Source organism: Pogoniulus pusillus, chromosome 5 (assembly GCF_015220805.1).
Source record: "Pogoniulus pusillus isolate bPogPus1 chromosome 5, bPogPus1.pri, whole genome shotgun sequence".
Taxonomy (NCBI): Eukaryota; Metazoa; Chordata; class Aves; order Piciformes; family Lybiidae; genus Pogoniulus; species Pogoniulus pusillus.
The window spans coordinates 9,430,426-9,457,395 of record NC_087268.1 but is presented as its reverse complement, the minus strand read 5'-3'; the positions used below and the strand labels follow the sequence as shown (position 1 = coordinate 9,457,395).

Sequence of the window (26,970 nt, the reverse complement as noted above, 5' to 3'; positions counted from 1 at the left end):
TATTATCCTGATCAGAAGCCTAATTGCTCTCACTTGTCTTGTTCTGTATGTGCTTTTGGCAGAATGACAGCACTTTCCATCATTCTTCCTCCAACCACTGAGTGATATCAAACATGTCTTTAAAATCAGAGAAAAAAAAATATTAATGGGGGTTATGTTGCCTGATAAAGTGCTTTGTTGCTCTTTTCTGATCTCATGGTAGTACAAAGTGTACTTTAAATATTTAATATTGTTCTTAGATTGTGAATTTTAAAGCTTGGATTGTAAACCTGAGATGAAAGTAAGTTGGATCAGTGTTCAGATCCCAGATGTTTTTGTTACTTTTTTCTTCCATTTGCATTTCAAAATGGATTTATAGTTTATAACAAACACATTGAAGGCAAGAGAGACAACGTGTTTTCTACTGTAGAAGAAGGGATGTTGTTCCATGAATGATTTTGTTTTCCATACAATAAACAGTCTTAACAAAGCATGAGTCAAAATCAAAGCTAGACAGTTTTGATCTAAGCTTGCTGAAGGAAAGGGAAAAAAAATCTCCACCAAACATCACCACTAAAACAAACCAGAATAGAAACCTAAATATTTTAACTGTTAATATCACTGAATTTTGAAACTCTGTGAAATTTACATTTCCTTTCAGTAAGTTAAAAACTGTCTACAGTGGCAAGACTGGATGTATCAAATCTCCTGCTCATGGTATTGAAAAGAGATGCAATGATGCTGATATTAATTTATGGTTTGAAAAGACCTTTTTCTTTTGTTTCTGAGGTATATGCTTTGAAATAAATACCTTAAATTCCAGTGGTAAAAATGGTGATAGAATCATAGAATCAACCATGTTGGAAGAGATCTCCAAGATCATCCAGTCCAACCTAGCACCCAGCCCTAACCAGTCAACTAGACCATGGCACTAAGTGCCTCAGCCAGGCTTTTCTTGAGCACCTCCAGGGATGGTGACTCCACCAACTCCCTGGGCAGCCCATTCCAATGGCAAATCACTCTCTCTGGGAAGAACTTCCTCCTAACACCCAGCCTCTGCCTTCCATGGCACAATTTGGGAATGTGTCTACCTGTTCTATTGCTGGTTGCCTGGCAGAAGAGACCAACCCCCACCTGGCTGCAGCCTTCCCTCAGGTAGTTGTAGACAGCAATGAAGTCACCTCTGAGCCTTCCCCAAGCTAAACAACCCCAGCAACCAGTGGCCTGAAATTGTGCCAGGGGAGGTTTAGGTTTGATATTTGGAAAATTTTTATCTCCTGCAAGACTGGTCAGGCACTGGAACAGGCTGCCTATGGAGGTGGTAGAGTCACTGTACCCTGGAACTGTTCAAGGAATGTGTAGATATGGCACTTTAGGACATGGTTTAATGGCCACTGTGATCTTAAGTTGAAGGTTGAATTTGGTGATCTTAAAGGTCTCTTCCCACTGTAACAATTCTCTGATTCTGTGATTGTAACTGTTTGGGTTTGTTGTTATTTACACATATATATGACAGAAAGCAAGTGAGATGAAGAAAAAGTGTATTGAAACAACAGCAGATTACTAAAAGGAATATTTCAGCATAAGGGTCTTGAAACAGCAGACTGAGCCAGTGATTTTAAGGGAAGGAAAGCAGGGAAGATATATATACATATACACATATGTATATTTAAAATATCTATAATGTATATCTAAACTATCTAAATATCTCTATTAAAGATAATATATACAGTAGTGTCTTCAGCTATATATATAACTCCATAGGTTTAAAAGAGGTGGTTATCATTCTTCTGCAAGAAGTGTTTGAAAAATAAGCCTTCAAATTGGTATTTCCAAATGGCAATTTTCCTGCACATCATGTGGAGGAATTAAGCTGTAAGTTCAAATGTGGAAATATTCTTACTGCCTCCTTTGAAAATTTCCTAGAATATTTTTCCTTCAGGCAAACTAATTCATTGCTGGCCTTCAAATCATGCAGAAACACCCCAGCTTAGCTAGCTTGGAATGAGTTGGGGCAAGTAATAATAATACTGTGGCTGTGCCAGCTCAGCGTCCTGACTGGAAGCAAATCGTTTGCCTCTTGGCAGGGCTGGTTAACCCTACACTATCTCTCCTATGAGGAGAGAGTCCAGCATCAGTACGTTTGCAGATGACACCAAGCTAGGAGCAGGTGTTGGTCTGTTGGAAGGTAGGAGAGCCCTGCAGAGGGACCTGGGCAGGCTGGATGGGTGGGCAGTGGCCAATGGGATGAGATTTAACAAGGCCAAGTGCAGGGCTCTGCACTTTGGCCACAACAACCCCAAGCAGCGCTGCAGTCTGGGGACTGAGTGGCTGGAGAGCAGCCAGGAGGAAAGGGACCTGGGGGTACTGGTAGATAGTAGCTGAAGATGAGCCAGCAGTGTGCCCAGGTGGCCAAGAGAGCCAATGGCATCCTGGCCTGTATCAGGAACAGTGTGGCCAGCAGGACAAGGGAGGTTCTTCTGCCCCTGTACTCAGCACTGGTCAGGCCACACCTTGAGTACTGTGTCCAGTTCTGGGCTCCTCAATTCAAGAGAGATGTTGAGGTGCTGGAATGTGTCCAGAGGAGGACTGGACAGTTGGACTGGATGATCTTGGAGGTCTCTTCCAACGTGGTTGATTCTATGATTCTGTGACAGACTGAAAGAGTTGGGGCTGTTCAATCTGGAGAAGAAAAGGCTCTGAGATGACCTTACTGTGGCCTGCCAGTATCAAAATGGGGCCTACAAAGAAGCTGGGGAGGGACTTGTTAGGCTATCAGGCAGTGACAGGACGGGGGAAATGCAGCAAAGCTGGAGGCTCAAACTGGCTGTGAGGAGGAAGTTGTTGAGCATGAGAGTGGTGAGAGCCTGGCATGGGTTGCCCAGGGAGGTGGTTGCGGCCCTGTCCCTGTCAGTGTTTCAGGCCCGGCTGGATGAGGCTGTGAGCAGTCTGCTCTAGGGTAGGGTGTCCCTGGGCATGGCAGGGGGGTTGGAACTGGCTGCTCCTTGTGGCCCCTTCCAACCCTGACTGATTCTACGATTCTACCTAAGCTGTATGAAGTCTGGAACCCAGCCTGGCTCTCTGGGAGCAAACTGGGCACATCAGAATCATAGAATCAGTGTGGCTGGAGGCCTTTGCACGCAGAGATTTCAACTAAATAACAAAAACAGGGGTACAAATCACACCTGAATTACTGGGAGTACTTGGATTGACGATTGAGGAGGGTGGATTTATACTGGACATGAAGAAGACATTCTTTCCAGTGGGGGTAGCAAGATACTGCAACATGTTGCCCAGGCAGGCTGTAGATGCCCACTCCCTGTAGGTATGCAAGGCCAGGCTGGATGAGGCCTTCAGCAACCTGGTCTGGCGGGAGAAGGCCCTGCCTATGTTTTGGGGGTTGGAACCTGAAGATCTTTAAGGTCCCATCCAACACAAACCATTCTATGAATCTATGAATCTGTTCACTGACTCTCATTGTCCAAAAGCAGGAGTTGACTCTCTCTTTCTTTTCTTTCTTTTCCATAGTGCACTGTAGTCACCTCCAGCCAGAACGTCACCAATATGTCCCCTCTGTTCTGGGAGGCTGGGCAGACCTATTGGCTTCCTCCTCACTTCGCTCTGATATCTCTGCACTAATCTTGGCTAGCAGAAGACAAGGTAAGCTTTGCTGGTTGTTTTGTTTGTCTGTCTGGGAAAGTAGAAAGAGAGGGGTAGCTTTGAGTGCCTTCTGGGCAGTTTCCTTGGTCCTGGAGGGAGTTTGGATTTCTGTGTTGTTTCCAATTCGTATATAATTGTAAGCAATTGTAAACTTTGCTTGGCTGTAAGCACAGCTTCATCTTCCTTCCAAGCCATCTGAGCTACTCTGGTAAATTTCAATAGCAGGAGGGGGAAGTTTCTAACCCACCACACAGCTCCTATCAATACTGCAGGTAGGCTGGATATTAGGAAGAAGTTCTTCCCAGAGAGAGTGATTTCCCATTGGAATGGGCTGCCCAGGGAGGTGGTGGAGGCACCGTCCCTGGGGGTCTTCAAGAAAAGCCTGGATGAGGCACTTAGTGCCATGGTCTAGTTGACTGGCTAGGGCTGGGTGCTAGGTTGGCCTGGATGATCTTGGAGGTCTCTTCCAACCTGGTTGATTCTATGATTCTATGATTCTGGGGAGAACTTTGGAAGGGATTATCTGAAATGAACAGTGGTATTGTAAATTTTTTTTTTAGAAAGTCATAATGAATACTGACAATTTCTGGAGGAAAAACTGTGAAGTAATCTTAAGGGAAATGAAGCTGAACAAAAGCATTGGGAGTTTGAGCACAGGCCTGATTCCACTAAGTTTGTCTCAGGTCACCTCAGAAGAAAGGCAAACCTTATTGGAGTAAAGTAACTAATTGTTATACAATAGGATATTAAAAATGCTTACAAATTTGCACTTGGACTTTTATGTGCATTTCAGTGATCTGGGGGTCTAATTCCTATTGTTTTCCTGGACTTAATGGCAGTTTCTGTGATTTTAGCAACCTTGCCCTGAAGATTTGGATGTGTATTTTTACACATAACTGTTAGCTGAGATCATAACATGTCTTACAATGTTTATCAACAGGGAAAACCATCACATTTAGCAGCATAAATTTTCTTTAGGTGGAGTACCAGTCATGTATACTTCTTGTGACGTTTACTAGATGGTGCATGCCTGGTAGTTGGTGAATAGCCTGCCCAGAGAGGTTGTGGAGTCTGCTTCGCTGGAGACTTTCGAGAGACACCTAGAATCATTGAATCAGTCAGGGTTGGAAGGGGCCACAAGGATCATCTAGTTCCAACCCCACTGCTATGTCCAGGGACACCCTACCCTAGAGCAGGCTGGCCACAGCCTCATCCAGCCTGGCTTTAAACACCTCCAGGGATGAAGCCTCAACCACCTCCCTGGGCAACCCATTCCAGACTCTCACCACTCTCATGCTGAACAACTTCCTCCTCTGTCCCAGGTTAGGGCAGATCCCTCCCCTAGGGAGAAATAAACTCACCACAACACATTTTTTTTTTTTTAAATTCAGGGAAAGATGAAATTGTATTTCTTATAGCCTAAGTAGAACAGTGTAAAGAGAGATAACAACTAGAGAAGGGAAAAAAGAACAATACAGTAACCTTAAGGGAGATGGGGGAGGGGTGAAGCAGCGGCAAAGCAGCAGCCAAAACAGCATCTGGGGAAGATAGGCAGGCGCAGCTCAAGCAGCAAAAGCCAGCAGGAGAAGGGGGAGAACAAGCTGTGCTTCTAGACATTAAGCTCTTGATGCTCCAGTGAAATGATATTAATTCATCTATTGTTGCCGTTACTTGGCCTGTCCCTGGAGTGCTTATCTCTCCCCTCTGTCTGAGCTAGAAAATCAGCTCAAATGGCCACATCCTCACGGCCAGTCTGAATCTCCCCACCTCCAGCTTTGCTCCGTTCCCTCCCATCCTGGGTCTCCCTGGGAGCCTAAAAAGTCCTTCCCCAGCTTTTTTGTAGGCCCTCTTCAGATACTGGAAGGCCACAATAAAGTCACCTTGGAGCCTCCTCTTCTCCAGACTGAACAGCCCCAACTTTTTCAGTCTGCCCTGATAGGAGAGGTGTTCCAACCCTCTGATCATCCTTGTACCCCTTCTCTGAACTTGCTCTAGCATGGCCACATCTCTCTTGTAATAGTGGCTCACAAGACCACAGTAGAGGGGTAGAATCACCTCCCTTGACCTGCTGACCACACTTCTCCTGATGCAGCCTAGGATCTGGTTGGCCCTCCAGGCTGCAAGTACACACTGCTGGCTCATGTTGAGCTTCTTGTCCATCAGCACTCCCAAGTCCCTCTCCTCAGGCGTGCTCTTTTTCTCACAGGAATCTGACTGTATTCCTTACAGGGACCTGAACGTATTCCTGTGTAGCCTGCCTTAGGTGATCCTACTTTGGCAGAGGACTTGGACTCGATCTTCAGAGATCCCTTTCAACCACTACCATTCTGTGATTCTATGATTCTGTGATCCTGGTTGTGGCCTGTACCATCTTCTTATGAAAATTAACCCTGCCCTAGCTGAACCCAGAACAGTGGGAAGCAATGACAGAGATAACTCCTTAGAAATCATAATAAAAGCTAAAATAATATCACAGTATCACCAAGGTTGGAAGAGACCTCATAGATCATCAAGTCCAACCCTTCACCACAGAGCTCAAGGCTAGACCATGGCACCAAGTGCCACGTCCAATCCTGCCTTGAACAGCTCCAGGGACAGCGACTCTACCGCATCCCTGGACAGCCCATTCCAGTGTCCAATGACTCTCTCAGTGAAGAACTTTCTCCTCACCTCAAGCCTAAATTCCCCCAGTGTAGCTTGAGGCTGTGTCCTCTTGTTCTGGTGCTGGCCACCTGAGAGAAGAGAGCAACCTCCTCCTGGCTACAACCTCCCCTCAGGTAGTTGTAGACAGCAATAAGGTCTCCCCTGAGCCTCCTCTTCTCCAGGCTAACCAATCCCAGCTCCCTCAGCCTCTCCTCATAGGGCTGTGCTCGAGGCCTCTCCTCAGCCTCGTTGCCCTTCTCTGGACATGTTCAAGCATCTCAATGTCCTTCTTAAACTGGGGGGTCCAGAACTGGACACAGTACTCAAGGTGTGGTCTGGGTATTCCCTCATCAGATTCACTGTGGTTTACTCTGATCTTCCTAAGGAAAGGAAAAGTAACAATAGTAAGAAAAGCAGGTTTGAACTTTCAGATGAAAGCAAAACAAGATTTTGGAAGAACAACTTTTCCATCTCTTCTATCTTTTGTATTTTATATTTCTTATCTCTTTTGTCATTTTTGTTTTTCAAATTATTTTATATCTTCACTACCTGTATATAAAAAAAAAATCCAAAATAAGCAAAAAGACAACAAAGAAAAAGAGATGGACTTTATAAAGAGCTATGCCAGCATTGCTTGACTTCCTGAGTTTGTGTCTTACAACCAGAGTTGTGCCTTGATAAACAGCAGCTCCTGAAGATTCTAGGATGCCTTTGCCTTTCTTGGAGGTCCTGATGTGACAGGAAGTCATGGGACTTGGAAAAGAAAGACTTTTTATAACAAACAACGGCAAAATAACCCAAATATAGAAATAAAAATATCTATAATAAATATAATATTATCATATATATAATTAATACAGCATTCCCATCAAGCTTTGATAGAATGTTGGCTATCCAATGCAGAACTCTTCACACAGCATGAAGAAATAGGGGAAGATGCTGCTAAGGAGAAAAGAAATACAAAAGAGGAAAGGAGAACTGTAAATGTTCAAAGAGGCTTTGAGTTTAACCTCTTGTCCATTCTCCCACTGAGAGAATAGGAATGGCTTCATTTTTCCTCAGTTATCCTCCAGGGAGATTTCTAACCTTGGTCATGTACCGCTGACGAAGGCTCTTTAACTTCCCTTGATGGTTGGTTCATTTGCCTAACTTTTCTTCTTACTGTGTGAAACTTCATACAGTAACTGTATTTGACCTAAATTTCCCCTGATGCTGCTTAAGTTCATTACTTCCTCTTCTGCCCTCATTAATTAAGGGGAATAATTGATTCCTGTTCTTTTTATAACACCACTTTATGTATTCGAAGATAGCTCTCTGCCACTCTCTCTGTTTTTCACCATGGCGCATAAATATGAAGACAAAAGGGAAATATTTCTTAGGCTGGATGATGTCAAGAAAAGAGAGCAGTTCTTCAAGGAGGAGAGTAAACCAGCTAAAATGGTGTAGTCATTGAGATTGAGGGAAGTCTACAAGATTGTCTGTTCCTCTTCAGTTAAAATTCTTATTACCTTAAGACAGGCTCCTTCATTTTTGTCAAGTCATAGGTACAGTTGTTTCATAGAATCACACAACTGCTTCAGCTGGAAAAGACCTCTAAGGTCATCAAGTCCAATCATCAAGTCCAATCATCTATCTAACACTGCTGTGGTCATTAAACCATATCCCGAAGCGCCACGTCCATGCCTTGCTGAAACATCTCCAAGGATAGTGACTCCACCACTTCCCTAGACATCTTGTTCCAATGCCTGACCACTCTCACAGGAAAGAAATTTTTTCCTAACATCCAAGCTAAACTCCCCTGGCACAATTTCAGGTCATTTCATCTTCTTCTATCACTATCACCTGACACTAGGGTTGTCCTTAACCCTTCACTCTACCCTCCTTTCAGGGAGTTGTTTCCATTTGGCCATCTAAGGACCTCCCTGCTTTACTTTCTTAAATCATCTGAACAGGGAGGGTTGGGATTTTTGTGCAAAAGATTTTGATATACCTAAACTTTAATCGAGTTGTTTGGAAAGGGTGTGTGTATTTTTCAGGTTCCTCACTTCCAGCCTTCTGTTGATACTGAACGTAGCTCTCAATCCTTTCAAACCCAGCATTCTGTCTATCATTTTTTCCTTTACATTTTCAAGGTTATCTCTGACAGAAAATTGGATAGAAACTCTAAAAAATATAAATGAAAGCTGTGATTATCTTTTATGTGTATACGGTTCCTGAAAGATAGGGAGGCTCACAGCTGCCTACTCTCATGAATTCCAAAGTGGGACTCGGATCTGATCATCACATGATCATGGAGTGATGTGGTTTGGTATCTGTCAAAATCATGTAAAACATTGCATGCTGGCTTTAGATGGGTACTGTAAAGAGCACAGAAGTACCTCACACACATTTTTATCATTTCTGCAAGTAGAATTATTAAAGACCCAACCCAAAACCATATCTAAGTATAGGGAATATTTGGACAAGTGACGTAAGGTTGCCCAGTGCCAGTTGCCCAGGTAGGGGAAATATTACCTTAGAATTGTTTTAGTTTGAGAAGTCTTCTAAAGTTGTCAGATCCAACCGTCAACCTAACATCACTGTAGCCATTAAACCATGTCTCAGAGTGCCATATCCATACGTTTCTTGAGCACCTTCAGGCATGATGACACCACTGCCTCTCTGAGCAACCTATTCCAATGCCTGACCACTCCTGTAGCAAAGAAATTTCCCCCAATATTCAGCCAAAAGCTTTCCTGGCACAATTTCAAGCCATTTCCTCTTGTTCTATCACCTGATACTAGGGAGAAGAGACCAACCCCTACCTCACTCCAAACTCCTTTTGGGGAGTTGTAGAGAGCAATGAGGTCTCTCCGCCTTTTCTCCAGACTAAACAATCCCAGGTCCCTCAGCTGCTACTCATAAGACCTGTTCTCCAAACCCTTCACCAGCTTTGTTGCCCTTCTCTAGACCCACTCCAGTATCTCAACGTCCTTCTTGTAGTGAGTGGCCCAAAACTGATACCAGGATTCGAGGTGTGGCCTCACCAGTGCTGAGTCCAGGGTCATGATCCCTTCCCTACTCCTACTGGACACACTATTGCTGGTCCAGGCCAGGATGCTGTTGGACTTCTTCACCACCTGTGCATATTGCTGGCTCAAGGTGCTCTGTCACTGACTTACTGTTTCATCACCTCCAAACTATCTGTAGTGGTTAATCATTTCAGGAAACTCTGCTGCTTGTTTATACAGGTCTCTAGCAATTTTGGTGATTTTCTTTAATATTTTTTCACCCATCAGTTACCAAATATGGTGGATGCTGTGCAGAAAACATTCCAGTGCATCTTGGTGAGAGGGAGAGAGTGGAGACCATTTTGTTTTGGTTGGTTGCTTTGTTGTTTTTTTTTTCCCTCTAAGCAGATCAAGTACAGTGAAACCTGTCTGTGTATTTCTTTTACAGCTGTCTTTCTCATATCTATTCCTGAGGTATAATGTACTTTACTGCTTTGATGATGGGAAAGCTAGAATTTTATTGTCAGAGCAGTAATCTTGAGCAATAATGCAGGATACTTTCAAATTTTGTGGGTCTTAAAGCATTTAAATAGGACAGGACAAAAATGTATTACAGAAGATGAGGCTTTATCCTTCCTCACTACCGTGATTGCAGTGTACATGGTGGGTCAGAAATAGGAAGATTAAATACTGTAAGCTGTAGAGCTAAAAGACCCTTTTGGAAAGGGTCCAGAGGAGGGCCACAAGGATGATCAGAAAGCTGAAGTGCCTCTTCTAGGACAGTCTGAGGGAGTTGGGTTTCTTCAGCCTGGAGAAGAGAAGCCTCCTGACCTGAAGGGAGCTGCAAGAAAGCTGAAGAGGGACTTTTGGTAAAGGTGTGTGGTGATAAGGAAGAATTGTTTGAAACTAGAGCAAGGGAGACTTAGATTAGATCTTAGGAAGAAATTCTTTACCATGAGTGTGGTGAGACATTGGAACGGGCTGCTTGGAGAAGTTGTGGATATCTTATCCCTGAGAGTATTGAAGACCAGGCTGGCTAAAGCTTTGAGCAACCTGGTCTAGTGGGAGGTGGAGTTGGAGGCTGAAACTAAATGATCTTTTGAAGGTCCTTTCCAGTTCAAGGTATTCTATGATTTTAAGACTGGTCTTGATCTAGCTGCAGAATTTACTCTTTCCTAACTTCTTGTGGTAGCTGCTGGTATCACCCAATGAGCAGATGAAAACTTGTTTGGATATGCACATATGGAATTCTCACAAAGCAGAAGCATCAGTGCAGGCTAGTGTTTGGGACTGAGAGCCATGATTGAGCTTCTGGGATGTAATAAGTTACAGTGGGCTAGTTGACTGTGACAAGCATAAGTGCACTGAGGTGTATTTTATGCATGTTTGCCAAAAGTGGGAGTACTCCCACAGGGATATGCTGGAGTTCAAGTGGCATGCTTTAAGTCTTGAAAACTTAGTTGCTCTGTGCTTATCTGAAGTCTGCTGTCAGTTTCAGGAGCAGAATAGAGGTATTTTACCATGTCCTTTCCTTCTATTGGGTGGTCTCTGAACTGTGGTAGTGAACCCTATGTGTAGCAGATTGAAAACCCCAAACATATGTGCCCTGTGATAGGACAAGAGGCAATGAATAGAAACTGGAACATGGGAAGTTCCACCTCAATATGAGGAAGAAGTTTTCTGTAAGGATACCAGAGCCCTGGAGCTGCTCAAAGAGGTTGTGGAGTCTCCTCCTCTGGAGACTTTCCAAATGCACCTGGAGATGGTCCTGGGTCTCCTGCCCTAGGTGATTCTATTTTGGCAGGGGGATTGGACTTGATGATCTCCAGAGGTCCCTTCTGAGCCTCACCGTTCTGTGATTCTGTGATTTCACCCTACTCTAGCTGACTGATGTAAGCTGAATCACTTGTACATTGATTGCCTCCGTGTGGATTGAACAGGCAATGAGAGGTCAACAGGTGGTAACTCTGAGTAATAAACTTTTTGGGTTATTTTGTAGTGGTGTGTCTGAGGTTAACATCCATTTATAGACTGCAATACTTGGTTTTCATATGGGGTTTTTTTGTACACTTCCCTGCCTCCCTCCTTTTTCCCTTTGTGTGTTTTTGCCATGTCCATTTTCCTTTTCCCTTAGCACTGTAGGCTGTAGACAAGTGGCTTTACATAGATATTTACATACTGACAAATGTGTTTGTGAAACCTTTTCTTCATTGCAATGCTTATGGAATAGTTTTACAGCTGAGGCTTTTCACAGCAGTTGAAGTCTGACATGAATCATCAGACATAAATCATCAGTCTATAGCAATGAGTGCTATAGACTTGTTGCCGCACTCTGTATGCAGAGAAAGGCTGCTTGTGTTTTCTTCTTTCATAAAACCATAGAATGATTTGTATTGGAAGAGACCTTTAAGATTATCTACTTCAAACCCCACCCTGCCACAGATAGAGACATCTCCCATTAAAACAGGTCACTTAAGGCCCTCTCTCACCTGGTCTTGAGCACCTCCAGGGAGAGGAATCTTCAACCTCACTGGTCCAGCATCTCACCACACTCACTGTAAAGAATTTCTTCCTAACATGCAGTCTAAACCTATCCTCTTTCAGCTTAAAGCCATTTCCATGATGCGTTTCTTGTATATGCTGAGTCCTGACTGTAGCTTTTCCAGTGATGGCTCAGCCTTCTAACAGACAGACCTAATTTGGTTGTTTCTTATCTTAGACTTTGCTATTTTTTTTTCTTGTAAAAAATCAGATTAAGTACTGACCCTGAGAGGAAATGTGGCAAATCTGCCTTTTCTAATGAGATTTAGCCATTTATAGCTCCCTGTTTTCTTGCTTTCCTCCTTTCAGACAAAATGCTTGCTCTTTTTCCTGGCTTGGCCATTGAGTTTTGAGAAACTCTAGCAAACTCACTGTGCTTTTTCCCTTTGTGGATTTGGTTTTAGATAAATTTTTATTGTGCAACATTTTATGTTCTTTATGCCTTCTTTCATTTGGAGCTCCTTGCTGTTGCTCTGCTTCAAAAAACTAAGCAGTGGAAAAGGTTAGCTACAGACGTCTTCTGGAAGTCAGGTATCTGAGAAATGCCATCTTTAAAAGCAAATACTCATGCCAGTTCATCACATGGGGCACACAGCATGTAGCACAGCATGGTGTCCCAGTTAGGCCACAACATCTGGAGGACTGCCTAGTGGTAATAAGGTTGAAGTGAAGCCAAACCACCACTGAATATGCTAGCCAGGGTTTTGTTATGGTTCAGAGCATTTTATGTTCACTTGACATATGTGAACAGAAAAACACTGACAATGAGCAGTATTTAGAATCAAAAAATCATAGAACAGTTGAGGCTGGAACAGACTTTTGCGATCAGCTGCAATCCTAGTACTCATAAGCCCTGCTGTACTGCTAAGCCACTATCACTAAACCATTGAATTAGTTGGGACAATTAATGAGGCAGGAGTTATAAAATATGTAGTTATTTTATTTCCAAAAGGCCCTGCCCACAAGCTATATACAAACCAGGGAAATTTGGGTTCTAATTCAGTCAGGACAAAACTTCACAAGGATGCTTGTGGGCAATTTAGTAATTTAGGAGAATCAGAAAATTGAAAAAGGTTTAGCCTCAAAATGGCTCTGCCCCACTTACAAATAGGCAGCCTGGAGCCCTAGGGAATGTCTGCTCTACTCAACGGCAGTGGAGTAGAATTTAGAGATAGTCCCTGGCACCATTGTGGCAGTGTTGGAGCTGCTTGGTGTGTTCTCATCTGTGGTAACTGTTTGCTGCAGAGGCAAGTCCTTCCACCAGGAATTTGGGGTGCAGTGGTCTGAAAGCATGAACTGAACACTTTCTCTTCACCCTTCTCCAACATGCTCCTCAAGGTCTGCTTCAAGGTCCTACTACGCAATGTCCCTTCTGGTAAACTTGAAGCACTTAAGTTTCTAGGTAGTTCAAGCCCAAAACATCAGAGCTAAACTGGTCTGAAGGACAAGGGAGAGCAGAACACATTGCCCAATCCAAGAGCAGTGAGGCAGAGCACATTGTCTGAGCAGAGCAGAACACATCCAAGCAGCATCAGTGAGGCAGGACAGGGCAGAACAGGGATTGCTTGCAACTTAGCTCCATTTATCTTATTTGCCCGAGTGTAATGGCTCCTTTGTTCACAGAGATTCACCAATCAGAATGGCACTTTGCCAAACTGACCATATTAGGCAAAATCAGAGCTTGCTCACCCTTATTTGGGCAAGACACCCACAAATACACAAACACCTGTTCATCTCTTAGGGAGGGGACATAACGGATATAATGGCCCAAGCCTTTGTTCTCCTCCCACCCTTGCTTCCCCCATCAGCAGAAGGGTGAGGCAAGCCAGGACATGTTTTACACTTATTAGCCTTCCACAACAATCATGTCCCTCAGCACTACATCCATGAGTCTTTGAAATGCCTCTGAGAATGCTGACTCCAACATTTCCCTGGGGAGCCTGTTTCAGTGCTTGACAGCCCTTTCTGTAAAGAAATTTTTCCTGATATCCAAACATTTCTCAATGGCTAAACTCACAGAGGTAGAAAATAGTATTGATTTCATCCTGCCAAATGGTACAAAGAGGGAGCAAGTGCATTTACTCTTCCAACTTGGCTTTGGCTTCAGCTTGTTCCAACTAAGAATGGTTAGAATGAGCCAAAATACATGGATTAGTTGAATCACAGCCATGGCAGATTTAGGGACTATACTGATTAGAAGAGCAACTAAGATGGTGAAGAATCATAGAATCAACCAGTTTGGAAGAGACCTCCTCTGACCTAGCACCCAACCTTATCCAGTCAACTAGACCATGGCACTAAGTATGTCATTCAGTCTTCTCTTGGACATCTCCAGGGACGGTGACTGCATTACCTCCCTGGGCAGCCCATTCCAATAGTAAATCACTTTCTCTGTAAAGAACTTCCTCCTGACATCCAGAAGAGCAACTAAACTAATGAAGGCCCTTATAAGTCTTCACAGTATCACAGCATTATCAGGGTTGGAAGAGACCTCACAGATCATCAAGTCCAACCCTTTACCACAGAGCTCAAGGCTTAGACTGTGGCACCAAGCGCCACGTCCATACGAGGAATGCTGAGGGAACTGAGGTTCTTTAGTGTGGAGAAGAGGAGGCTGAGGGGATACCTGACCACCCTTTACAACTCCACAAAAGGAGGTTGAAATGAAGGTGGTCTGTGCTGCCATTCAACAAAGATTCAGGGCAAGAGGAAACTGCCTGAAGTTACATCATGGCAGGTTCAGGGAGGATATTATGGAAAATCCCCTTCACAGGAAGGGTTATGAGGCATTGGAACAGGTTGCCCGGAGAGGAGGCAGAGTCACCATCCCTGGAGAGATTTCAAAGGTGTGTGGATGTGGTGCAGAAGGACATGGCTTAGTGGTACTGGCTTAGCAGTAGTAGTGGGATTGTGGCAAGCAGTTGGATTTGATGATCTCAAAAGTCTCTTCCAGTCTCAAATGTTCAATGATTCTGTATGGCATTTTTTTGTTGTAGATTTTAATTTAGGTTTTGCTACTCTTCCTTTGCCTGGAGGCTTGTTGTCTCTGCTGCTCGTATACTGTAACAGTCCTGGATGACAAATTCATCTGCTAAAATGATTTATTACCCCAGCTAACAGGGCAGGAGCAGTGATCACTGAGCAGAATGGTTTGTCAGTTAACTGCACAGCTATCTTTATGGTTGGTAATGGTAAGAATGTGGACCGGGGAGTAGTGGAAACATAGTTGTGATCACAAAGCAAAAAAAATCTAAGGGAACAAAGTGTAAGACAAATGAGTAGACAAGAGTAGAGGGAAAGCAAAGAAAAAGACTTCATTTTCCCATGTTGTGAGAGAAGTGTACTAGTGAGACAAGCTTAATTGCTAGCTCACAACTTGCCTTGTGTCTGCTAAATTACTATTCTGGTCACTCTGTTTCCACTTGCTGTTCACATTAACTGTCTTTTCCTCATACACTGAGGAGAAAGAGAAAGACTAGCCAAGAGCAATCTCTGTGAAGGATCCTGAGTTTTGGAGCTAGTTCATTTTTCTTGGATTTCCCTGCTTTTCTGTGCTCAGTTCTTCATGGGGTTAGATGGAAGCATCTTTAGACTTGGTTTGTACTATTTTTTGACATAGGGAGTGAAAAGTTAATGCTCATAACTCAGTTTTACTTTGCAGTCTCAGTCATGGTGCAGTACCAACACCTAACATACAGATTGCTCTGATTGCTTGATAAGGACCCTTATTACTTTGGTCATCAAGATACTTACTACTTTGGTCATCCATTCTGTGATCCCTGATAAAGCATTCCTTTCCTGATCCGTGTCACCGGCACTCTCCTGCCAAAACATCTACTTTGATTTCTTATGTTTCACTCTGAGGAGTAAACCTTTCTGCCCTTTGCAATTATGGAAGAATCAAGAGGAGACTTGTCAGCTTTTTTTTTTTTTAATTTTTAAAAGTCAGGTTGGCCTGAATGCTTCCCTTCAGTTTTCTTGATCCATTTATTTTTCTCTGGCTCACATTTTATTGAACTAAGTGCTTGAAAATGGCTTTTTAATTAAAATCTGGACAATTTCTGTGACAGAAGGATTTTTCCTGTCAAAGCCAAATGCAAGAAAAACCCTTTTTACATTGTCACAGGCTAAGTCACACTATTAAAAACATAATAAAAATAAACAATAGAAATCTGTTCAGCTGTCTCTGAGAAGCCTGTTTGGACAAATGTGCTGGAAACCAGATTGATATACCCAACGCTAGGGAGGGGGAATTGGTGGGGTTTTATTTTTTCTTGGTTTGGTTTACCTTTGTTGTTTGTGTGTGTTTTTTGCTTTTTGTATGTGGTTTGTGGGTATTTTTGTTGTTGCTGCTTGGGTTTTTTTTTTGTTTTGTTTTGGTTTTGGGTTTTAGTTTGATTTTGGTGTTTGGTGTTTGTTTAGTTCTTTTTTTATTTCTAATTTTTTAAAGCATGTCTTTGTGACAAGGCAAACACATCATCATCTTTCAAATTAGCTACCTGAGTTAAAACAAACCTAGCCTTGTTTCTTCAGGTGGATACTTCATAGATAAAACCAGTAGGTTGGTATTTTCGTGTTGAATTTCAGGGTGTACTGGTACTGAGGTCACCAAGAGTCAGCATCTCCAAAAGTCAGACTATTGCTTCTTCGCTCAGATTTGAAGTGATATCTACCAAAGTTTAGTATTTAAAATAAATGAATGACACTTCAAAGGTTAATGGGTATAGATCTGGTCCTCTTGCATTGTTTGGGAGTGTTGGGAGTAGGGAGGGATTTTTTACAACAACTTGTAATGCTAAAACAAGGAGCTTTAAGCTGGAAGAAGGGAGATTTAGAATGGGTATTAGGAAGAAATTTTTTACAGTGAGGATGGTGAGACACTGGATCAGGTTGCCCAGAGAGGTTGTAGATGTCCTCTCTCTGGACATTTTCAAGGCCAGGTTGGACAGGGCCTTGAGCAACCTGGTCTAGAGGGAGATATCCTCTGCCCAAGGCAGGAGTTTTGGAACTGGGTGATCTTTAAGGTCACTTCTGATACAAACTGTTCTATGATTCTATGTCACAGTATCAGTATTTGCCTGTTTGTTTGTGTGCTCATTGCTTTCTTAGTGATTGACAAAAAGGCAACATGCAGAATCTTCCCTTTCTCTTGCAATCCATCCTGTTAAAGGAGGAACACTTCTCAGGGATGTGTTTACTTTCTCAACCTGAACCTCACCTATTCTCAGACATACACACTAGCTCTTAAGGAATTAAATTTATAAATAAAGTAAAAAACCCATACACAATTTGTCCAACCTGCAGGCAGCCCAGCTGTCAACTAAATGCTCTTTGAATCTCATGCAGTGAAAATGGCTTTTATATAGATTTATTTCTACTCTTTCTTTCTTTTTTTTTTTCTCTCTCACTTTTTCTTTTTTTTTTTTCCTTTTTTTTTTTTTATTCTTTGTAATAAAGGTTAAAGAGAACAAATGATAGCACTATGCCTTCCACAGATATTTTGGTATACTAACCCCTTTCCTTCTTTTTTTTTTGACTCTGTTAAAGGCTGAGCACATACAATTACAAGATAAAGTTTGAGCTACATCTCTTGAAGGCATTATTTCTCAAAACCCAGGAAGATAAGATAGCCAAGGACAGTAAAAGAGAAGGGAGTATAAGAGTTACAAAGGGAAATCAAAGAGGAGAAGGAACTGGTGTTTCCCATTCTTTTGCCCAGTTAATCAAGGCAGAATTTGAAAAGATATATCATTTGCATTCAGCCCTACACTCTAACAATAACCAGCTTGTTCATGTTAGTATTTAATCATTACTGCAATATAGTCTTTAATGACATAACCACATTCTGGGGATCTCCTCAGATTCTGTCTTTTTGAGTACACAGAGGACTTGTGCAGGCTGAAAGAACAGAGATTCAACGATTGCTGGTTGTTTGGGTTTTTTTTTTCCTTTTCCCTATTCAGTGTGCAGACTCAAGCCTGCTTCACTGCTTCACTGCGTGCTGCGCAAAGTCTGCTCTCACAATGATGTGCTTCATTTCCCCCCCTAGGTTTTTCTTGGCAACTGTCTTCTGAGTGCACTTTACAAACATTGCTTTAGTGTTTCAGAGCATTTTTGAAGTGTTTGGATTCATTTCCACTGCTGTAGCATGCAGCTGGGATGCACAGGTATGAAACTAGGTACAGCCATGTGTGTTGGATACCCACCTCAAGTTAATGGAAGTCATTATTGCTCGGATTCTTAGCATTGGAGGGTACTGTGTGTGTTTAACTATCTTTATTTTCAGTGGCTGGCAGGAACTCATGCATAAACTTTCCAAGTTTGGGCTATGTATGTGTTTATTATCAGCCTCTCTACCTGACTGGACAGGGAGACAGGACTCAGCCTGAGTTTGAAGGTGTAGAATAAATTTGGCAAGAACTGACATGATGCTTCCCTCTCATACAGCAACAAAGAGAGAAAAGCTGCAAAATAGTAGCAATTCTTTGAAGGTACAGAAGTGTAAAAATAGTGTTTTGTTTCATTTAAAGCAGAAGTCTAAAGACTTATCTACTTAAAGTGTCCATCCTCTAGTCCCTTTGGGAAGCTGCACAATCTGCCTCTTATCAGGAGCATCTCTGCTAGTTTGATGCATCTGAGTGGAGCTATGGCAAGCTCTGCTAGCATTTCAATTGTAACCTCAAGGCTCTCTTGAGCCCAGTGCAGATGCTGTTCCACTGTGAAATCCACTGAAGAACAGCACTGCAAAATGGGGCTTACATCACTGCTGGCTCATGGTCAGCCAGTTGTCATCCCAGACCCCTCTCTCCAGTCGCTCACTCCCCAGTCTGTAGTGCTGTATGGGGTTATTGTGGCCAAAGTGCAGGACCCTGTACTTGGCCTTCCTAAACCTCATGACATTGGCCTCAGCCCATCGACCCAGCCTGTCCAGGTGTCTCTGAAGTGTCTTCCTACCTTCCAGCAGATGTCATCTGTGAATTTATCACAGAATCATAGAATGTCAGGGCCTGGAAGGCACTTTGGAAGATCATCCAGTCCAACTTCCCTGCCAGAGTAGGATCACCTATATCAGATCACACAGGAACCTGTCCAGGCAGGTTTTGAATATCTCTACAGAGGGAGACGCCACAGCCTGTTCCAGTGTTCTGTCGCCTTCACAGTGGAAAAGAAGTCCTCCTCATGTTTAAATGAAACTTCCTATGCCTCAGCTTCCAATCATTGCCCCTTGTTCTGTTGTCAGGCATCACCAAGAAGAGCCTGGCTCTGTCCTCCTGGCACTCACCCTTTACATATTTAGAAACATTAATGAGGTCACCCCTCAGTCTCCTCTTCTCCAAGCTAAAGAGTCCCAGCTCCTTCAGGCTCTCCTCGTAAGAGAGATGTTCCATTTCCTTAATCATCCTTATGGCTCTGTGCTGGACACTCTCAAGCAGTTCTATGTCCCTCTTGAACTGGGAGGCCCAGAACTGAACACAGTATTGCAGATGTGGCCTCACCAGGGCAGAGTAGAAGGACAGGAGAACCTCTCTCGACCTACTGGCCACACCCCTTCTAGTACACCCCAGAGTGGCATTGCCCCTCCTGGCCACAAGAACACATTGCTGGCTCATGGTCAACCTCCCATGAACTAGGACCTCCAGATCCTTTTCCTTTTCACTGTCTTTCAACAGATCAGTCCCCAACCTATACTGATACCTGTGGCTGTTCTTTCCCAGGTGCAAGACTCTACACTTGCCCTTGTTGAATTTCATTACATTTCTTCCTGCCCACCCCTCTAGCCTGTCCAAGTCTTGCTGGATGGCAGCACAGCCTTCTGGTGTGGCAGCCACTCCACCCAGTTTGGTGTCATCAGCAAACTTGCTGACAGTGCCTTCTGTACCCTCATCCAGTTCATTGAACAGAACTAGTTCCAGTACTGACCCCTGTGGCACCCCACTAGTCACAGACCTCCAACTAGACTCCATCCCATAGACCACAACTCTCTGGCTTCTTTCTTTCGGCCAATTCTCAATCCACCTGACCACCTGGTCATCCAGACCACACTACCTTAGTTGAGCCAGAAGGATGCTGTGGGAGACAGTGTCAAATGCTTTACTGATGGTAGACTCAATTCCCTCATCCAAGTCATCAATAGAACTGGGCCCAGTACTGATTCCTGAGGAACAGCACCAGACACCAAAATGTTCTTATTAGCTGTTTGGTTAAAAGTTGATTTATTTGTAATACATACAAATATTAGCAATAGTTATTAGAAGAGAATAAATAAAAAGAGCAATCATAAAATGGTTTGGGTTGGAAGGAACCACAAAAAATCATGTAGTTCTAACCCCCTTGCCATGGGCACGGACACCTCACACCATAACAGGTTGCTCAATGCCCTGTCCAACCTGGCTTATATAATCATAGAATCAATCAGGTTGGAAGAGACCTCCAAGATCATCCAGGCCAACCTAGCACCCAGCCCTATCCAGTCAACTAGACCATGGCACCGAGTGTCTCATCCAGTCTTTTCTTGAACACCTCCAGGGACGGTGCCTCCACCACCTCCCTGGGCAGCCCATTCCAATGCCAATCACTCTCTCTGCCAACAACTTCCTCCTAACATCCAGCCTGAACCTCCCCCACCACAACTTGAGACTGTGTCCCCTTGTTCTGTTGCTGGTTGCCTGGGAGAAGAGACCAACCCCCCACCTGGCTACAACCTCCCTTCAGGTAGTTGTAGACAGCAATGAGGTCACCCCTGAGCCTCCTCTCCTCCAGGCTGCACACCCCCAGCTCCCTCAGTCTTTCCTCATAGGGTTTGTGTTCCAGGCCCCTCACCAGCTTTGTTGCCCTTCTCTGGACACATTCCAGCACCTCAACATCTCTCTTGAATTGAGGGGCCCAGAACTGGACACAGCACTCAAGGTGTGGCCTGACCATTGTTGAGTACAGGGAAAGAATAACCTCCCTTGTCCTACTGGCCACACTGTTCCTGATACAGGCCAGGATGCCATTGGCTCTCTTGGCCACCTGGGCACACTGCTGGCTCATCTTCAGCTACTATCTATCAGCAGCTCCAGGTCCCTTTCCTCTTGGCTGCTTTCCAGCCACTCTGTCCCCAGCCTGTAGCGCTGCTTGGGGTTGTTGTGGCCAAAGTACAGAAGAAAGCTGTGTAACCATTTATACTGAAAGGCCTGGAGTAAATTGCAGCAGCTGATTTGTAGCAGTTCACATATTTTGTGATCCTGTACCAGGATGATAGTACTCAAAGAATACATGGTCTATTTTGTAACTGGTATAAAATCTCTTACAAATACTGTTTTTAAAGATGATAGATATGGACATACATTCTTTCTTTTTATTCCAGCCAGATAAGAAACAGGTAATTATAGCAGATTAGAGCTACTTATCTATTAAGTTGAATAAGTGTCCCATACAAAGCAAATCTGTTTCTGCCATTCTTGTTCTTCCAAGCCTTGGGAGCTCTAATGATATTTGAGCTCAGCTATAAGGAGACAGGTAAAGATGAGCTAAGCCCAGAGACTGATTTCGGCTAATATATCATGTCTGATTTAAGCTGAATCCTTATGGTGAGAATGCAGTCTGGCATTTCTCTGGTAGGTCTGTGGAGTCAGTCAGTCCTCAGATCTAACTGACCTGAGGAGTAGTAATGGCACAAAGTAGGCAACTGGAACATTTCTTTTTTAGTGACAAGGTGGCATTGAGTCACCTGCAGCTGTTCATCAACTCCTTTGGTTGTGATTTTGTGAGTTACATTAGCAATGATTCTAACTCAAGTAGCTTCTGTTCTCTCTGTGTCCTTCATGTCTTCTTTGCATATTCATGTTACCTCCCCTGGGATGAAAATCAAACCAGAGGGGAAAAATCATAGAATTATAGAAGGGTTTAGGTTGAAGGAGACCTCAAAGATCATCTAGTTCCAGTCTCCCACCATGGGCAGGGACACCTTCCACTAGAACAGGTCACTCAAGGCCTCATCCAACCTAGCTTTGAACACCTCCAGGGAGGGAGCAGCCACAACCTCACTTGCTCCAACAGTTTCATGTCCTTCTTGTGTTGAGGGCTCCATAACTGTACACAGTACTCTAGCTGGGGTCTGATAAGAGCAGAGTAAAGGGGGAGAATCTCCTCCCTTGCCCTGTTGGCCACACTTCTCTTGATGCAGCCCAGGACACGGTTGCTGTTTGGGCTGCACATGCACACTGCTGGCTCATGTTGAGCTTTTCATCAACACAGACCCCCAATTCCTTTTCCTCAGGGCTGCTCTCTAGCTATTTGCCACCCAGCCTGGATTTGTGCTTGGGATTGCGCTAACTCAGGTGCAGGACCTTACACTTGGCCTTGTTGAATGTCATGAGGTTGGCCTGGGCCCACCTCTCCAGCCTGTCCATGTCCCTCTGATTGACATCCCTGCCCTCTAGCAAGTCAACTGTGCCACACAGATTGGTGTCACCTGAAAACCTACTGAGAGTGCACTCAATTCCTCTGTCCTGAACATGGGCAGAGAAGGGCAACAAAGTTGGAGAACAGGTCTTAGGAAGAGCAGCTGAGGGAACTAGGATTGTTTAGTCTGGAGAAAAAAAAAGAGTGACCTCTTGGCTCTCTACAACTCTGTGAAGGGAGATTGGAGTGAGGTGGGTGTTGGTCTCTTCTCCCTAGTATCAGGTGAGAGAACAAGAAGAAATGGCCTGAAATTGTGCCAGGGAGGTTTAAGTTGGGTATTAGAAAAACATTGTTTTCTGCAAGAGGAGTTAGACATTGGAACAGGTTTCCTGGGGAAGTGATGGAATCACCATCCCTGGAGGTGTTAGACACCAGGTTGGACAAGACCTCGAACAATCTGCTCTACTAGGGGGTGTTTGGAACTAGATGATCTTTAAGATCCCTTCTAACCCAAACCATTCTATGATATCTGCTGGAAGCAATGCCTGGTTATAGAATCACAGAATAATTAAGGTTGGAAAAGACTTTCAAGATTGTTGCTGTTGGGTAGTTCTTTCCTGAAGGAAGCATGCAAAGACCCGACCCTTTGATAGGGAATCTTTTCTTCTGCACCACTTCTGAGCTCTGCTGCTTTGGTTAATGTGGGGTCCTTAAAAAAGCTCAATAGAGACAAATTGCACTGTGTATTTAGAAATATTTTACAATACAGGGAAGACAAAAGGATGTTTCAAGAAACACTAGTAATGCTAATAATAAAGAAATCATTCCTGTTTAGAGCTAACTTAAATATACAGGAGGATAAATGTGTGTACACCAGACCTACAGATCCCCTAAACTTTGAATTTAATCTATGCTATTATTCTTCATAATGTAGGCTTGTTGCCTGTGTTCTGCATGTAAATTAGGCTACTGGATCTGGGGATTGGTGGGGAAGCACAGTGTTTCTGATCTTAATTTTCTCTGCCTTTTTAAATCCTTGTCAACATATAATTATCAGAGCACTGGGCTGTCTGGGATTCGGGACATCATAAAAGAGTGGGGCAAAGGGTGTAAGAAAGAAGTCTAACTGCCATGATCCTGGAGTAATGGTAGGTTTCTGATCCAGCATGATAAAAGTGTGTGTCTCAGCTCTAAGAACAGTATGGACTGGCTGGAAGTGAGGAGCAAATTACCTGCTGTTATACCCACTGCTAGCTCTATCAAATGCTTGAGTTGGAGGTGATAGGGGTACTCAGAGATTTCACGTGATACACAGAATCGCTTTGCTTGGAGAAGATCTTCAAGATCAAGTCCAAACATTATCTAACTCTTCCAGGGCTACTACCACTACATCATATCCTTGATCACCATATCTAGAAGGCTTTTAAATACCTCCAGGAGTGGCAATTCAACCACGTGCCTGGGCAGCCTGTTTCAGTTTTTGAGAGCCCTTTGGTTATAAGAAGTTTTTTCCTCACATCTAACCTAAACCTCCCCTAGCATGACTTAACTTGGAAGCTTTATGCAATTTATATTTAGTGGGGTAAAATTATCTTTCCTTTTTTTCCCCAAAACCTGTGTTTCAGCTGAGCCAGAAGAAACATGCCATGATGAAAATATTTCTGTTATAGTGTTCCTGTTTTACATGCAGAAAGAATTGATTCATGAAGAGATCACTGCACTATGATGGGATAGTCCTTTGGCAATACTTACAGACAATACTACAGAATGGTAGGAGTTGGAAGGGACCCCTGGAGATCATCAAGCCCATATGATCAGTACAGTTTTCATATGGGTGAACCACAGATCCAATCTCAAAATATGTAAAGCAGGGCTTGTTATGTCTGTGGATTTTTAAAAGTGCCTGAGAAGAGAAGCAAACAAATGCTGAGAGATTCAGTTGTGATGTTCCTTCGGAAAACACCATGTAGATGTGGGTTTGGTTTTGTGTCTCAACAGCTGAACAAACAGATGTGGGGCAGGGGGTGGGGAAGAAAGCAGCACAGAGGACATGTAGATGTAGTACCTGTGGATATATAGCTTAGTGGTGGGCTTGGTAGTGTAGGGTTAATGCTTGGACTTGATAATCTAAATGATCCTGTTGCTTTCCATGATGAAATTCCATTTCTCGTTTCTTCTAACTTTGCCAAACTTCAATCAGCAATGAAATATTCCAGGCTGTCTGCCTTGGGCTGTTTGTGTGTGTGTTTACTGTGTGCAAATTTCAGATAACATGATTCAATCATTTTCTGTAGCAAGGTTAGAGGAAAATGCATGGATTTATGCTTGTTAAGGGAAATAATAAATATGTAAATATTTCACTTACAAGTTATGGCACTTTGATATCTTCACAGAGAAGGTAGTTGGCATTCAGCAGAGAAAACTGACCATGCACTATGCAGAGATATGCCTTTTATTATGACTATAAAAGTTCACCAAAATGTAGACAATTCTAAGCCTTCCATATGTGCAGCCTAGAAAAGGTAGTATCTGATAATGAGGGGTGGTATTGCAAGGCATATCCTGGAAGTAGCTGATCTGGCAACATGAACAAAATTTTTCTATGACCTGGATTTCCTGGAGAAGAGGAGGCTCAGGGGAGACCTTATTGCTGTCTACAACTACCTGAGGGGTGGTTGTGGCCAGGAGGAGGTTGCTCTCTTCTCTCAGGTGGCCAGCACCAGAACAAGAGGACACAGCCTCAGGCTGTGCCAGGGGAAATTTAGGCTTGAGGTGAGGAGAAATTTCTTGCCAGAGAGAGTGATTGCCATTGGAATGGGCTGCCCAGGGAGTTGGTGGAGGCACCGTCCCTGGAGGTGTTCAAGCAAAGCCTGGCTGAGGCACTTAGTGCCATGGTCTAGTTGACTGGATAGGGCTGGGTGCTAGGTTGGACTGGATGATCTTGGAGGTCTCTTCTAACCTGGTTGATTCTATGATTTGAGGACTTAGTGAGATCTGGGTTATTGTATTGGGCTGGAAATCCATAGGCACTCTTCTGTACTTTCCAGGCTGTTCTCTGGTGGTGATGGTTTGTGAGACAATGTTTGTCTGCAGAAGGCAAGGTCATTGTGAATGCTGTAGGCTGATGTTAAAATAGAAAAATGTACTTTGTAGAAATGAACAATTATTTTCTCTAACTAGCGAAGGAGGTTCTCTGAATCCACCAGCCAGCTGTCAGCTTGTTTTTCCATTGTAAATGGAGAAGGCAAGGTGCCAAACAAGATAGGAGAAGATGTGTCTGGCAGAGATAAAGAGAACCCCACAGCACATCATGGAGAGGGCAGAGACACTAACAGGAAGACAGAGATTTGTCCCTTCTATGGTGCTGCCACATTGACACATGGATCAAGAACTCTGATGCTAGAGAAATAAGAGCACAGCCTTGTATAGCTAGGAACTGTCTGCCATATGTGCATTATTTTGTGTCCCCCCTCTAAAAAAAAAAAAGTTTAATAATAATAATAATATATCATAGAATCATTTACACTGGAAAAGACCTTTAAGATCATTGAGTCCAACTGTAAATCTAGCACCACCAGGTGTGCCCCTAAACGGTGTCACAGAATCACAGAATTAAACAGGTTGGAAAAGACCTTTGAGAACATCAAGTCCAACCTATCACCTAACACCTTCTAATTAACTAAACCATGCCTTCATCCAGTCTCCTGTTCTGCCACCTCCCCAGGCAACCCTTTCCAATGCCAATCACTCTTTCTGTGAAGAACTTTCTACCATCCAGCCTAAACTTGCCCTGGTGCAGCTTGAGGCTGTGTCCTCTTGTTCTGTCATTGTTTGCCTGGGTGAAGGAACCAACCCCTGCCTGGCTACAACCTCCTTTCAGGTAGTTGCAGAGAGCAATAAGATCTCCCCTGAGCCTCCTCTTCTCCAGGCTGAACAACCTGAGCTCCCTCAGATGGTTCTCATAGGGCTTGTGCTCCAGCCCCCTTGCCAGCCTTGTCCTTAAGTGCCACATCTATACATCTTTTAAATACTAGTAGTGGTTTATCCTGCTTGAAATGTACTAAGAATGTAGCTTTCTAGAGTAAAATCCAAGTTGGAGGCTTTTAGATTCTTTACAGGGTATTTCTTGGTATAAAGGTATCATTTTGGCATGGTATCTGTAACTTCTGGTCAGTCCATCAGCATCATTTGTCACCCAGTCATGCCTATCAGCTTGCACAGAGTGGGAGCTTCTTTCTGACTTGTGGATTTAATTGAAAAATATTGCAGTGGGTTTATTTTGCTCTTGAGTCAACTAACAACTCTTGACAAAAGGACTAATCCTAGTAGCTTCTGTTTGCTTGTTTCTTTTGGTTGAAGATATAAATATTATGGGTTAAAAATGTATTTTTAAGGAGGTTTTTTTCCCCAATACGAGGAATAAGGAAAAAAAATAAATCACATTTATCTGGAATTAGAGGAAAAGTGGGAAAAGACAAACTGGAATTTTTGACCTGCAAAACCATCCACCTGCTTTCTGTGCTGCTGTTTGGTAATGGATATTCTGATGAATATTCAACTGCCAGACTCTTAAAACATATCTCTTACTCTCTGAATTTCTGCAAGTACTGGTTTTTTTTGTTTTGTTTTCATGATGTTATGGTTGGAGATAATTAGTCTGGAGTAAAAGAGCTTGAGGTGAGACCCCCTGGCTCTATACAGCTCCTTTAATGGAAGTTGGAGCTAGATGAGTGTTGGGCTCTTCTCTCAGGTAAAAAAATGAGAAAAGAGG

The 26,970-nt window shown here is 43.4% G+C and overlaps 1 long non-coding RNA gene across 4 annotated transcripts in view; it reads left to right on the top strand.

Annotated features, from left to right (window-relative positions):
* LOC135175264 (uncharacterized) overlaps window positions 1–26,970 on the top strand; it is a 265,383-nt gene that overhangs the window by 168,062 nt on the left and 70,351 nt on the right. For 2 of the 4 annotated variants that reach the window (XR_010302311.1, XR_010302312.1), the window contains 2 exons: window positions 3,508–3,639; window positions 4,200–4,378. This is a non-coding gene — a long non-coding RNA (uncharacterized LOC135175264). Of the gene's footprint in view, window positions 1–3,507; window positions 3,640–4,199; window positions 4,379–26,970 lie in introns of those variants that run through there. The other 2 variants (XR_010302314.1, XR_010302313.1) reach the window with 1 other exon arrangement.